General features: G+C 44.5%; 1 protein-coding gene across 1 annotated transcript in view; it reads right to left on the minus strand.

Moving 5' to 3' along the window:
- The window catches only part of LOC146835267 (peroxiredoxin-like), a 559,426-nt gene that overhangs the window by 269,315 nt on the left and 276,756 nt on the right, over window positions 1-13,355 (minus strand). Inside the window, exon 6 of the mRNA XM_085602856.1 lies at window positions 5,666-5,796. The gene's annotated coding sequence lies outside the window, so the exon portion shown is untranslated. The remainder of the gene's footprint in view (window positions 1-5,665; window positions 5,797-13,355) is intronic.

Here is a 13,355-nt window from a genome sequence, read left to right on the forward strand (position 1 = left end):
TATATGCGAACCCCCTGTAACGGACTCAGAGTCCGAGCTGAGCGAATGAAATAGGGACATCATCACGACATAAGAATCGACTCGGAGAAGGGTGGGTGTAGGGGCGGGGGGCGACGGATGGTGGATTTGTAGGCTTGGATGTAATTGTATGACAGTTTCACTAAATGTCAGAAATTGATTAATATGACAGCAAACTGTACCACACGGATACAATATGTACTGACGAAAGGTGTACTGTTGTTCTCTGTTTGTCTTAATAATAATTGTTTTAAAAAAAAAAGTTTGGATGAATGAACAATTGCCATCATACGTTTACATCTCAGAGACAGTCCACAGATATGTGAGAGATAAACCAGTGATATTGAGAATAAGGACTATGACATTTTTGGGGTACACTTACAATACAATAAGCACAGGACATTGTCGATTTTGGGTCATCTGGCAATAGGTAATGCTGAACTTTTCCTAACTACCGGAGTAACATCAACATCTTCTTCCTCTGATGTATGTGTTGGCTCAGCTGATGGTGTTTTTAATGGTCCAAAAGACAAAGGAGGCATACACACATTGGGTTGTAGATGTGGAAGGCAGGTTTCCAGCAGCATTTCCCTGGGCCAACAGGTAAGGCAGCTATGCACTGAGCAGGACTTGCTGGTTTGCCAGCACTGCAGCTGCATCACGTTGGTAGGCAGCCAAGGTGGTGAGATATGTATCCTGTTTCCACTCCATGGCTTCAAGAATGTTATGTGGAGGCACTTGTGCTGGGCATTTGCTTGTGCCTCTACCGCATGACAATGGATATATCATCCAGGGCCCGAAAAAAGCCACAGTGGAGAGTCGGTGCCACTTTCATGGTCTGCACTGCCACAATGAGGCGTTAGACAACGGAGGACTCCCTCTAGGGTGGCTGCCATGCTTTCCATCCCTTTCAGCACCTCCTGTACCAACTGACTCTGCACTTCAAAAACACGTTGTTCAAATACATTTAGCGTATCCTATGAGTTTGGAGGTTCAGATGTTGTAGGAGGTGGTGTATGATGGGTTCCAGACAGGTCATGTGGACACACCGCAATGCTGCTTGATCTTGTGACGGGAGAGGGGGTTTGAATAGATTGGAACAGTTCCTGGAGGAGGTCTTGGTCCCGGCTTGGCATGCAATCACCCTCCACATGATCCTCTTCCAAGACAGGTTGCTGCTCAGGAGTAGGTGTTGCATGCTCTGAAATGTGACACAATGTAGGTTGATGCTCATGTTTGACATCTGTTCTCAAGAGTCTACTTTTTTACTTTTTGTCTTCATTTTGTAACTATGATGTAGGTCAAAGTTCATGCAACACATCATCAGATATGTTGCTGCAGAATGCAGCACACATAGAATGAGGATACACAGGAAGAAATTAGGACATTCCTCATCGTTGTGCCTCCCTTATGAATCTCCTGGTGAGGCGTATGTTTTTTGCACTGCCCAAGAGTTACAATTTCTCCTTAATCTGAGGCATTGTCAAAAATAAATGGATGTTGCTGGGAACACCCCCAGCAACACCCATGGAATGACCCTTTCACGCAGTTTCGTGCATGAAGGAGACACCCATGAAAAACCACGTAACATGACTTTACATGCCCTTATAAATATGCCAGTGGCACATTGTGCCACAGGTACGTCATGAAAGTGACATCCTTGTGGCACAATAGTACCGCTCCAGCATCATAAATGAGGCCCCTATGTCTGTTGCAGTGTGTTGTTGCATTTGTAGTTCACATGGGTTCTGTAGTGTATGCACCTACATTTAGCAATTCACAGTGGCAGCAGTGGCCTGGTACTGCACTTCTGACATATGCATTGTGATGTACATGATGGATCTATCATGGACTGGGCAGCATCTGACTGTCCAGGGTACAAGGCATTTGTGTGACACTTCACTGTTACTGACATACATGACTTGCTTTTGCATAACGCATATCGCTAATAAGGACTGGTGCCTTAGTAAATGCACTGCACAACATTAGCTTGTTACCAACATTGCCCCTTGCAACTTACCCTGTGTTTCTTGCAGTTCCTCATGCTCAGCACTGTCCTATCCTGGAAGCCCTGCCACCAACTCCTCTGGGATGACAACCGCCACCCGCTCCTCCAGGGCATCCAGCTCCTCCTGGTGTGCTGGGCTCCTTCCTCCGGTCTGCATTGCTGCCTTCAGGTTTTGCGCCATTTTCTCCTTTGTCCTGCACTTGATGTCATGCTAACGTTTCTTCAAATCTGACACTGTCCTCTTCTATTGAGCCACACAGTTGACCTTATCCAAAATAAACTTCAAAATGGCATCTTTTTAGATAACGCCAACTTAGAGGTGACAAACAGCTGATGTTGGTGGTCTTTGACCTCATTGATTAGTATTTCATTCTCCTCCACACTGAAATTTACTTTCCTCTTCCGCTGTGTTTCGGGCTGGACATCCTGGCTAGTGTGGGAAGTTCTCTTGACTGCTGGTGTCTCCTTCATGCTCCATAGAACCTTTATTTGCCTCCAAAATTGATTTTTGAGGTAGATGCATGTTTTTTTGCCTATTTCCAAATTGTGATGCAATGAAAAAGTGGTGCGGGGCAAGTTTGTCTGGTGTCGGAATATGCAATTCTGACTTATGACTTTTTCAGCAGTTGCGTCAGTTTTTGTTGCGTCAAGATGGCCGCGTCAATGTCATTTTTTTAAACTTTACCCGTCACTTGCGACATGGTGCGCCAAACCATAAATCTGACGCATCCATGCCGCAAAAAAGTGACGCATCATTTCGTAACAAATTCGCGAGATGCACCACTTTTCATAAATGAGACCCTAAGTGGCTTATTTACAAGCCCCTTGTGCCGCCAGTGCGTCACTTTTATTGTGGTGAAAAGTGATGCACCAGTGGTGCAAAGGGCTTGTAAATAAGTGCACAAACTTCAGGGGTGTATTTACAAGCCCCTTGCGCCGCCAGTATGCCAGTTTTTCCAATATTAAAAGAGACGCACCGGTGGCGCAAGGGGCTTGTAAATAAGCCCCTCAGAGTGCACAGACTGCAGGGGTTAGACTTGTTGGAAGCCTACTATAAAGAGACCATGTATTCACAGCAAGACATGATCTCCAGTGGCTTAATGTGTAAAATCCAATCATGTTCAAATGTCTGTTTCTAAGCGTACTACATTCTGGATTCATCATACTTACCTAGCAAACTGCTTTTCTGTCTCCAACTAGAATGCTGCCGGTGTCCAATAACGCTTACTTTGGGCAGAAATAGATTTGATACATTTGCTGTAAATAAACAGCGCTCCTTGCTTTAATGCCTTTGAGAGGATCTCCAAAATCCCTGCTTCAAAAAAGGGCTCAGAACATACCTTAACTTTCAACTATATGGTAGAACCAATGAGAGGCTCACAGGATTCAGATGTATTACATGGGAGTGTCATATAAGTGTGAACGTTGATTTTGATTTAATAAAAGCCTGTTCTTTACATTATGAACATTTCTACACTAAAACGGAAACTCTGCACTTGACAGAACTGTGGGGCATATTATCAAGGGCAATATCGCCACTTTAGCAGCACTTTTTGCCCCTAAAGCGGCGCTATTTTTTTCGCCCTATTAGCAAGCTGTCGCTAACAGCTGTTAGCGACAGTTTACTGGCAATAGCGTCCGTTTTTTTGCCACTTTGCATGTCAGCAATATTTATCGCTAATGACATGCAAAATAGGCGTTCCTCACTAAAACTAAGTGGAAACAGTCGTAAACACAACTTCCCCCTATTATCAATGCCCGCGTTGCGATAAAAAAAGTCGCACTAACCGCGATTATCGCTGGCTCCTAACGCCTGATCGAAACCTGACTTAGCCACCTTTTAAATGGGAGGTGGATTGTCAGGCTGAGGCCACCTTGGCTTATTACCAAGGATTTCACTATCGCAGGAATTTCATCGCTGGATTTTCCAGCGATGACCAGTCATTTCGCCGCTATCGCTGGATTTTTCATCGCCTTCGAGATACGTGTTGCTGATAACGTGCTATTTCCGCGATGAAAACCAGCCATAGCCAGCAGTAAAAATATTGACGCTAAGCGCGCTTTGCAATATTTATCGCAAAGTGTTGCTAATATGCCCCTGTATTTTCCTGCTCTTGCCTAAACCAGGCCCGACTTAGGCCTAGCTTCCACATTGGACTTCAGTGCAGCCATGAGGTGTGTTTTCATTTCTTTGTCCCTCGCACCTAACCAAAGTATGCATTATGTAATGCTCTGCATTGACCTGCTGTTCTCCTATGTAGGGGGCCTTTGCTACCTTCCTGCTACAGATACTTGGGTCATTCATTCCTGAAACATCCATTATTTTATATAACTAAATGTGTGCTGACAGATCCGGTGATATTAGGTCAGAATAGGGCAGAGGGTTCGGAGGGTAACAGGAAATGGAAAAGGCTACAGTCTGGAAAACAATTACAAAGAGGGTGCATAATCAAGAAATGGAAAGAAACGGGGAAAACTTAGGGGCATATCAGCAGCAACCGGCGATAATTATCGCTAAGCGCACTTAGCGCTTGGATAATTATCGCCGGCTAGCGTGGATTTTTATCGCTGAGATAGCGTGCTATTAGCAACGCTTATCTCAAAAGCGATAAAAATCCTAGCGCTAACTGCCTAACGTGAGATTATCTCACGAAGTTTGGCGTTAGCTTGCTGATAGGGCCTCACAAACTTAGCCATGAAATCCACCTTCCATAGGATATCATGGCTAAGTCAGTCCTGAAGCAGGTGTAAGGAAAGTAGCGATAACAGGGGTTATCGCTACTTTTACTGCCGCTATGCTTCATAGCGTGGGGCTTGATGATAGGAGAAATGTCGCTTAGCAACATTTCTCCTCTCATGTTAGGTCAGGAACGCCCACTTTGCATCTCATTAGAGATGCAGAGCTGGGCGTTAAGATTTTGTGCGCTAAAGCAAGGTTTCACGCGTTAGCGTGGCCTTGCTAATTAGGAGATAAAATTATCGCCGCTTTTCGGCCGAAAACGGCCACAAAAGCGGCGATAATTTTCTATCGCCGCCTTGTAGATATGCCCAAAGAACCCTGGTGTAGTAATGTTTACCTCCATATGTTATGTTTCATTCACCAGTGTTCTCTTATCTGTGAGTGCACTGTCAGGCACAACCTAGCTTTGTGATCACCTTTTTGGCATCAGGGTGTTTTCATGTAACTGTGGTTCGACATTCCATATCAGTTACTTGGACGTCTGCCACCTATGTGGATGCTCAACAAAGTCTCTTCTAAACCTGAAAGTACTTCACCTAGATAAAAGAGAAGTAGAAAAGGAGGTAGCAAAACTAGAAAGGTGGCAAGGGATTCATGACAGAAAACGTAGCTCAAGCAAACGAATAGCTGAGTAGATAGGGAGAGAATAAACGCGTTGAATATCGTGTGGTTGGGTTGAAATAATTCCGATAAACATCATATATTTACAGTGACCCACAAACCAGCTGTGAGACTATCACTACAGTACAACTACTCTATGCTAAAATTCTTTTCTTCACTGTTAAATCCCATCTTTCTCAGAGTTTTCTTGTCTTTGTCTTATATGTCTTATCATTTCTGTTACTACAGTTCTGCATAACAGGTTGTTTTCTTACTGACGTGTATATTTAGATTCTTACCTGGGACGGCCCTGGCTTCCCTGGAGGATGAGAGTCAGGCGTTCGGATGCAGGTCTCCCTGACCAGGAACTCCACACTGTGACATCACAATGGGCCGCTGAAGTCAGTCGCTCAGAGCATTCATAACTTCCCTTGTAAGGCCAAAGACAATTCAAAACATTTTAATATGAAATATTAGTGTTAATATTTTAAGGAAAACGAAATCAGAAGATGGCAGACATCTCCTGGAAATTATTTACCATTTTGTATTCATCAACTTTACCTATATTACACCTGGGAAGCTGTGCCAGACACAGGTTTCCATTGTGCCACTGGGAAGGTGACATGACTTCCCCTGCTTGCTCTGAAACTGCCTGTGAGGTCTCGATGACATCTGCACAGGTGGAATGGTCCAGCGCTAAATATCGCAAAGCGCGCTTAGCGCTTGCATATTTATCGCCGGCTATCTCTGGAATTTATCGCTGGGTTAGCGCGTTATCAACAACGCGCATCGCCGGGGCGATAAAAATTCCAGAGATAGCGTGGATATCGCCGTTTTCCATGGTGGAAAACGGCGATATCCTAGATGATAGGGCCTGTGGTCTTAGCCACACAATCCACCCCCCATGTTGGATATGCCTTAGTCAGGAATTTAACAGACGTTAAATTCCTGTGTTAAGGCATACTAAACGTGATTTTAAATATCGCTAACCCTCGTTGTCAATATAACGAAGCTGGGTTAGCGATATTTTCCCAAGGGAGTCTTGTCAGGCACGCCTCCTTTGCATCTCATTAGCGATGCGATGGGAGGCGTGCTGACAAGGGGCGCTATTGCCAGTAAACTGTCGCTAACAGCTGTTAGCGACAGCTTGCTGATATGGCGATAAAAATATTGCCGGTTTAGTGGCAAAAAGTGCTACTAAAGCGGCGATATTGCCCTTGATGATATGCCCCTTTGTTTTCTCCGTGGGTAATATATGTTTCCTGTGGAGAAAGCCCTTGCTTACACCCCCATCAAATCTGAGGTTGATCTATTCCCCTTCCCATGCTGCATGAGATGTGCCAGCCCTTTGATGGATTAAATTGCCAACCATTTCCAGGGTGGAAAGGAGTGGGATTGGAGTTTGGGAATGCCCACAAATGTCCATGTTTCTGTATGTCCCAAAACTTTGAAAGCAAACCGTGCCGAGGAACGCCTTATTCTCACCACTTGAGTAGCGTTTACGACTTCAGAGATCTCCATATTCAGGGTGAAGCTCTACACCCTCCAGCGGCAGAGCTAATAGGGGGGGATGAATACGGCCACGGCCTGGCTTGCTCTTTTGTTGTGGAGGCACCCCTTGCCCAGTGCCCAACATGATCAGGATAATTGCTTGCATTCTACTATTGAAAAGCAAATGGTTCATTTGCTTTACAAGCATACCAAGGGGCAGATTTACAAGCCCCTTGCGACACTTTTACGCCGCCGCTGCGTCACTTTTACGACGCCGCTGCGTCAAAACCTTACACCTGCTTGAAGCAGGCATAAGGAGTGACGCAGCACATTAGAAATAGGCATTCCTGAACATTGCTGGAGTTCCGTTGTGCTTGAGACACAACTCCAGCAATGCGTTACCGGTACGTCTACAGATGCGTGATGCATCTGTCAATCCTTGCGCCACGGTGCGCTGCATTGTAAATGCGACGCATCCATGGTGGTGCAAGGGTTTTTTGCATCACGCAATCGAACTGATGCATCTCTGCTAAAATGCAGAGATGCATCAGTTCTTGTAAAGCTGCCCCTGAGTGGCTAATTTTCAAACATATTTCACACAATTCCTGTTGCCTGACTTGATTGAAAGGGCCCAGATAGAGGCAAAAACATTTCTGTGAGGGAAAGTTGAACTTTTTGTGGCACATATTGCTATGATCAGCTTTACCCTACAGTGAGTATTCCATGGCAGTTACTTGGGCATTCCAGTGCTTCCAACCATAGTGTTTTACACAAATCCAGATCTACTAAGATGGTCAGACCTCCCTTTGTATCATAGAAATAACACCCCCTTAAGGGAGGAGCAAAACAGGAGAAATTATTGTATTTGTTCTTATATTTTACATAGCACACATCTGTTGCAAAGTCATCCTATGCCCTGGGCACCCTGAACGTTTTGCTGACTGGTACTGGTGGTAACTGACTCTGACTGACTCTGGGCTCTGCCTAACCAGGCCCAGGGTCAGTGCTATGCTGAAAACACACTTACAATACAGTGAAACACCTACATACACTAGGGTACACTATGGGTAGGGTACCCCTATGTTTGGCATCACCGCCCCTATAAGGCCCTAGTACATAATAGGGCAGGGGGTTTGAAACTACCCCTAAGGCCCTAGTATATAATAGGGTATGGCAGTTTAGATGCTAGCAGCGTTTTTGCACTTGCATGTGTGCACTGCTGAAGCCGGGGGTCAGCTTCTACGTAGCCCTGTGTTACAGGACTGCTTTTAAAATGCAAATTATGCCCAAACTTGACTTTTGTGTTTGGGGCACTTAAAAGTTAATAAACTACAATGCTTTGGCATATTAGGTACCCCCAGGGTCTCCCCTAGGTGTCCCAGGGGTGGGGGTGGGAGGAGGGCAGGGGGACAATAAGTTATAGGGAGGATCCTTATAAAATTATTTTTATATTCCCAGGGGTTAGTGAAATTGAACATTTTACTCACCACATTGTACTAAAGTGCTTCCCAAAATCGACTTTTGTGCTAGGAGCACTGTGGATTGAGGATCTGCAATATGTTTACATATTCAGAACCCCTAATGTCTCCTCTAGGTGTTTCAGGGGTGGGGGGATCTGTAGATATAGGCAGGGTTCGTATAAAAGATATTATATAAGCCCCGGTGTTGGAGAAATTGTCCAGTTAATTGTCCCCATTGCAGATCCCCAGCCACATAAGTTAACATGGCAAGAAGTTATTAAAGAATAACTAATGTTAGGAGAATCATAAAAATGCCATTTAAAGACTTCCTAGAATGGTATTGATAAATCCAACAATATGGTATTGTTGAATTTCTCCTAAAGTGTACAGACAAAAAGTTATAAGACTTTCTTGTCTGTAAGCCAACATGCAGCCTTCCAGTAAGCTGTTCTGATTGGTCACAGTTAAGTGGATTAGCCAGGCTGATTTGATGAGGTAATAGGGAGCCCCTGGGGTTAGCCAGCCATTCTGGGAGGGCAATGCTCTGCTACATAGGAATACCAGAGCCAGTGGGAGGGTTAGTAAATAATGTTCTTCAAGGGAAGGAGGGAACAGGCTGGAGAACCAGTTTCATTTACACCTCTACATTGAGCAGCACACATAGAAGTTACAAAACACAATTTAAAGATTGTTTTATGTGCAAGAAGGGACACCTTCCTGCACATAAACAATCTTCCCCTTCAACACAGGCACCCTTGCACTTTAGAAACGCAGAGCTGCACCATATTCTTGTAAATATGGTGCAGCCCTGCATTTCTAAAGTGACGGAGCATGTTGTTAGCCATTTTGGCTGAACGACATGGTTCTCCACTTTACAAGTAAATATGCCCCAATGTATCCCCGTGTGCCGAGCCACCATGACGAGTCCTCCAGGTCTGGCAGAGGCAGGCTTAATTCCTTCCCAGGCAGAGCGGTAGTGCAGAGATTCAGTGCTGCACACGAGGTAATTTTAAAGCGCCTCATGGTCCCCAAAGCATGTCAGAGAGCTATATATCCGTGCCCGATGCATTTTAATGCAGTGATCTGGACACCAGCAATAAAATGCGTTAGTCTAACTCCTGGAGCGTCATACTTGACAAGGTTGTTTATGTATTTTTATCATTCATTTTTTGGAACATATTGGGCACACAGTTAAAGCTGTCTTAAAGTCATACATAAAAAAAGTGAAAATACTAGTCCTCAGTACAAGGTGCAGTGCCGCAGTTGGTTACTAGATGTCCCTGGAGAGTCAGAAACACACGGTGCAGTACCGCAAGTCGTTACTAGATGTCCCTGGAGAGTAGGAAGCACAAGGTGCAGTACAGCAGGTCATTACTAGATGTCCCTGTGGAGTCAGCATCAAGGTTGTAGCCAATTGTGGTGGTCTTTCTACTTGGACCACCTCGTCGTCAGCCATGCTATATAACAATCCTGCACTGCTGCATTCAAATATGGTTGTAACTATCTCAAGCTTTGTCTCCCTCAGCTGCTATAATTAGAATCCAGATGAGTTAAGCAAATCTGAGACTTTCCAGGTATCTACACCTACTACTCATGTACAGAGATATTACAAATTCAGGTGATGGAGCAGGATTTCCCGAAAGAAACCTGCTCAACCGAACACCCCTATAATACGTACTAACAGTAAGTAGTGTCTAAACGACTAATGTGCACAATTAAACTACACGTGGGAAGCTTGCTTTGCGAATATGCATGAACTAATCAGAATTAATGTGAAAAATAACCGTAAATGTAATAATCTTGTGTTTAGAATGGATTAAAGAGTTTCGCATGGCAAGGCCCCATGTGTAATTCGTAAAATGATAACGCTGTTTCTGCTTAAGCTATGCTAGGCTGGCATGTTAATAATAGATTAGGGCAATAGTGGGTGGTAAACAGTTAAAAATACATTATCACGTAATTAATAGTTTTCTGTTTCCCATTTTTCCAGTAATGGACAAATCCTCCATCTTGCTTAACTTGACTGCAATATGGGCGGGTGGAGTTGTGTGCGCGAGGGAACCATGTGACCACATGATTGAGCTACTGAACAAGCTGAGAAAGCATGACCTGGTGAAGGACGGAGCATTTGTCAAGCTGCCAAAGCCAGTGTCTTCGTGTAAACGGAAACCAAATTGTTGAAAATATTAACTGTAAATTAAAATGTTGCATATGTACCTGTGAGAGAGAAGCTGAAATTGATGACTGTAAAAAAAAATGTTTAGAACAATAGTGTGGACAATTATAAGGAACAAGGAGACCCTAAGAGTCAGAAGGGACCAAGGGTGTAAACATTATTATAAAGGAACAGTGGTCCCATTCAATTCGAGTAGATTAAAGTGCCACAATTAGTACAATGAAAAATTGGGTTTTATGTTTGAAGACAATGCAGAAATAACTAGAAAATTACAATAAATAGTGAGAAAAGTAAACCAGTGAGTGAGTTGGTGGCAGGGTAATAGGAAATCAGCCGATTTCCGGTACCCAGGCAAGTGATTTAAGAGGTGACTTTTTGGTGCTCAAAGGTAATTGTTAACAAAAAGTCAGTAAAACATTTCATACTCCGACATTTCAATTTGCAATACACTGGAGTTTAGAAATGGTTGTCGACGACGTTTCGATCCCTTAACGAGTAGTGGGATCTCTTCAGGACAAGAGAATGACAATTAATTGCCTGGGAGGTAGCCTAGTGGGGAGGGGGAGAAAAATAACAATATGCAAAGTTAGGAAGAGAGCATAGGAAGAGTAAAAGAGGGCGAAGGGAGAGTGGATTAAAAAGGTAATATGCGAGAAGAGAGGGGTGTCAAAAGGGTGGTGCAGAGAATAAGGTGGAGGAGACTTACAGTGCCCGGAACGGGAAGAAGATGAACCAATTTGGGTAGTGTGTGATGCGCAGCCACGTCAAAACCAACACTAGAGACTATTAGTGTTATAGTCCGGAATCCGTGGAATGAGGTGTAGGCGGGAAATAGAGCCTGTAGGGGAGAGGGAGAGTCAAGGCGGGGGAGGAGTGCGGGAGCGCAGGGTGCAAGTGGAAGAGAGTCGGGCTAAGGCTTACCAGAGTAAAGGCGAGACACTGAATAGAAAAATCGGCCCGTCAGAAATTGTCTCAGACCGGGGCTCGAAGGATGTTGCAATTCCGTGTGGGCGGAAAAGTGAGCCTGCAGGGGAAATAGACGGTTAGGAGAAGGTGAAGAAGTGCCTGAATGTATGGATAGGGGGAGAACGGCGGGCTAGGGCTTACCAGGGTAACGGTGAATCAATGGGAGAGGTAAAAATGGTCCGTTAGTTGCGAGTCAGGTCTGTGCTGAAAAGCGATGGGAGTTCCGAGGCAGCCGGACCGAGCGTGTAGAAGCGTTCGGAAAATTACAGCCTGTGGGGAAAAGGGAGGGATAGTGAGCAAGGAGGGGGTGGGGGGTGGAGTGATGGTAACGGGACACGAGGAAATAAACTCACCGTGGGGCGGTAGCCCGGGAAATGTAAGCGTAGAAGAATGTCGATAGTTCCGATGCAACCCGTATAGTACCGCGATAACCTGTGGGGTTGAGGGAGGGAATTGAGTGAGGATGGGCGAGTAATATATGGGAAGAGGAAGGAAACGAGCGAGTGTGTCTCACCTGAGAAGCTTGCGAGGATCCGGCTAAGCGTCAGGGTGCGGGCTGTATGAATGGAGCCTCAATGGGACGGAAGTGCACTGGGAAATAGAACCGCCCAGTGATCGACAGCGAAGAGGGCCACGATGGGGTAGGATATGAAGGCGGCCATGATGGAATGGTCAAGGACGCCCATAGAGATATGTAAATGCGAAGGTAGAACAGATAGGGAAGAGGTTGAATGAAGAGTAGCGCCTCAGGATGAGGGGCGAGGAACAGTTGAGAAAAGGAAGACAGGGGGGATTTGTTAGTATAGTGTTACAATTATTCAGTTATAAAAATAGGAGTGGAAAGAAAGGGGTATAGGGCATGGAAAAGCCGGAAACATGCTCAGTTCTTGGTACATAAAATTAGAGAGAAAACATTTCAGTCAATTTGCGTAGGGCTAAATGTACACTTAGAGATATTCAAGGATTAGAGTAGATTAGACCAGTCCTCAAGTCGGTTCAGTCCAGAGTGATGGCTATCACAGCGAATTATCCATTTGAGTTCCTCTTTGTTGAGGACAGATGCAATATTCATGTTCCTTGAGGACTGTGTGATAACGCTGATCACCTGCCATGTCAAGTCGTCCTCGGTATGATTAAGTTGTGTGAAATGTTCAACAAGAGGAGCGTTAGCCGTCTTGCAGCGGATTCTGCTTCTATGTTGACAAATGCGAATCCTGATTTTCTGCGTAGTTTGCCCCACATAGATCAGATTACAGGGGCATGTTATGGCATATATAACATTATTAGTGTTACAATTAGAAAAATTGTTCAAGGTGACGTTAATGTTAGCATGCACGAAGGTTTTAGTATCCAATGTGAGGCAGCAGACACTACAGCTTGTACATTTGAAGTGACCCACCAGTCGTGGTAGATTGCAAAAGGTTCTGAGGGTAGAATCCCTGTTTGGTTCTGGAATTGCGGCCCTGACTAGATGGTCCTTAATACTTTTGTTCTTTTTAAATGCAAAGAGGGGGCACTCTATATGGAGATTGCCGGCATTCAGTGTTGGCCAATGTCTCTTGATACATTCTTTCACTACGCTAGAAATGGGTGTGAAAGTAGTAACACATTAAAGAGAATAGTACCCTCACTGACGCTAAGAACCTACTGGACAAAGTTGAGAAAACTCTATCTGAATTTCATCGCATTGAACAAAACAAAAAAATTGTGAAAGTTAAGCGAGACATCAAGAATTACAAAGTAGAAAGGACATATCCATATCTACTTGAGGATTTTTACGTCAATAGGGCATACCTAGGTCCTAGAACACAGCGACCCTGGGGTAGATTTAATAAACAGCAACACGTAGTTGGTTTTTCTGATACTTCGGCTGAGTCTTCAGATAATTCTGACTCC

The sequence above is a fragment of the Triturus cristatus genome, chromosome 4_2, assembly GCF_964204655.1.
Source record: "Triturus cristatus chromosome 4_2, aTriCri1.1, whole genome shotgun sequence".
Lineage (NCBI taxonomy): Eukaryota > Metazoa > Chordata > Amphibia > Caudata > Salamandridae > Triturus > Triturus cristatus.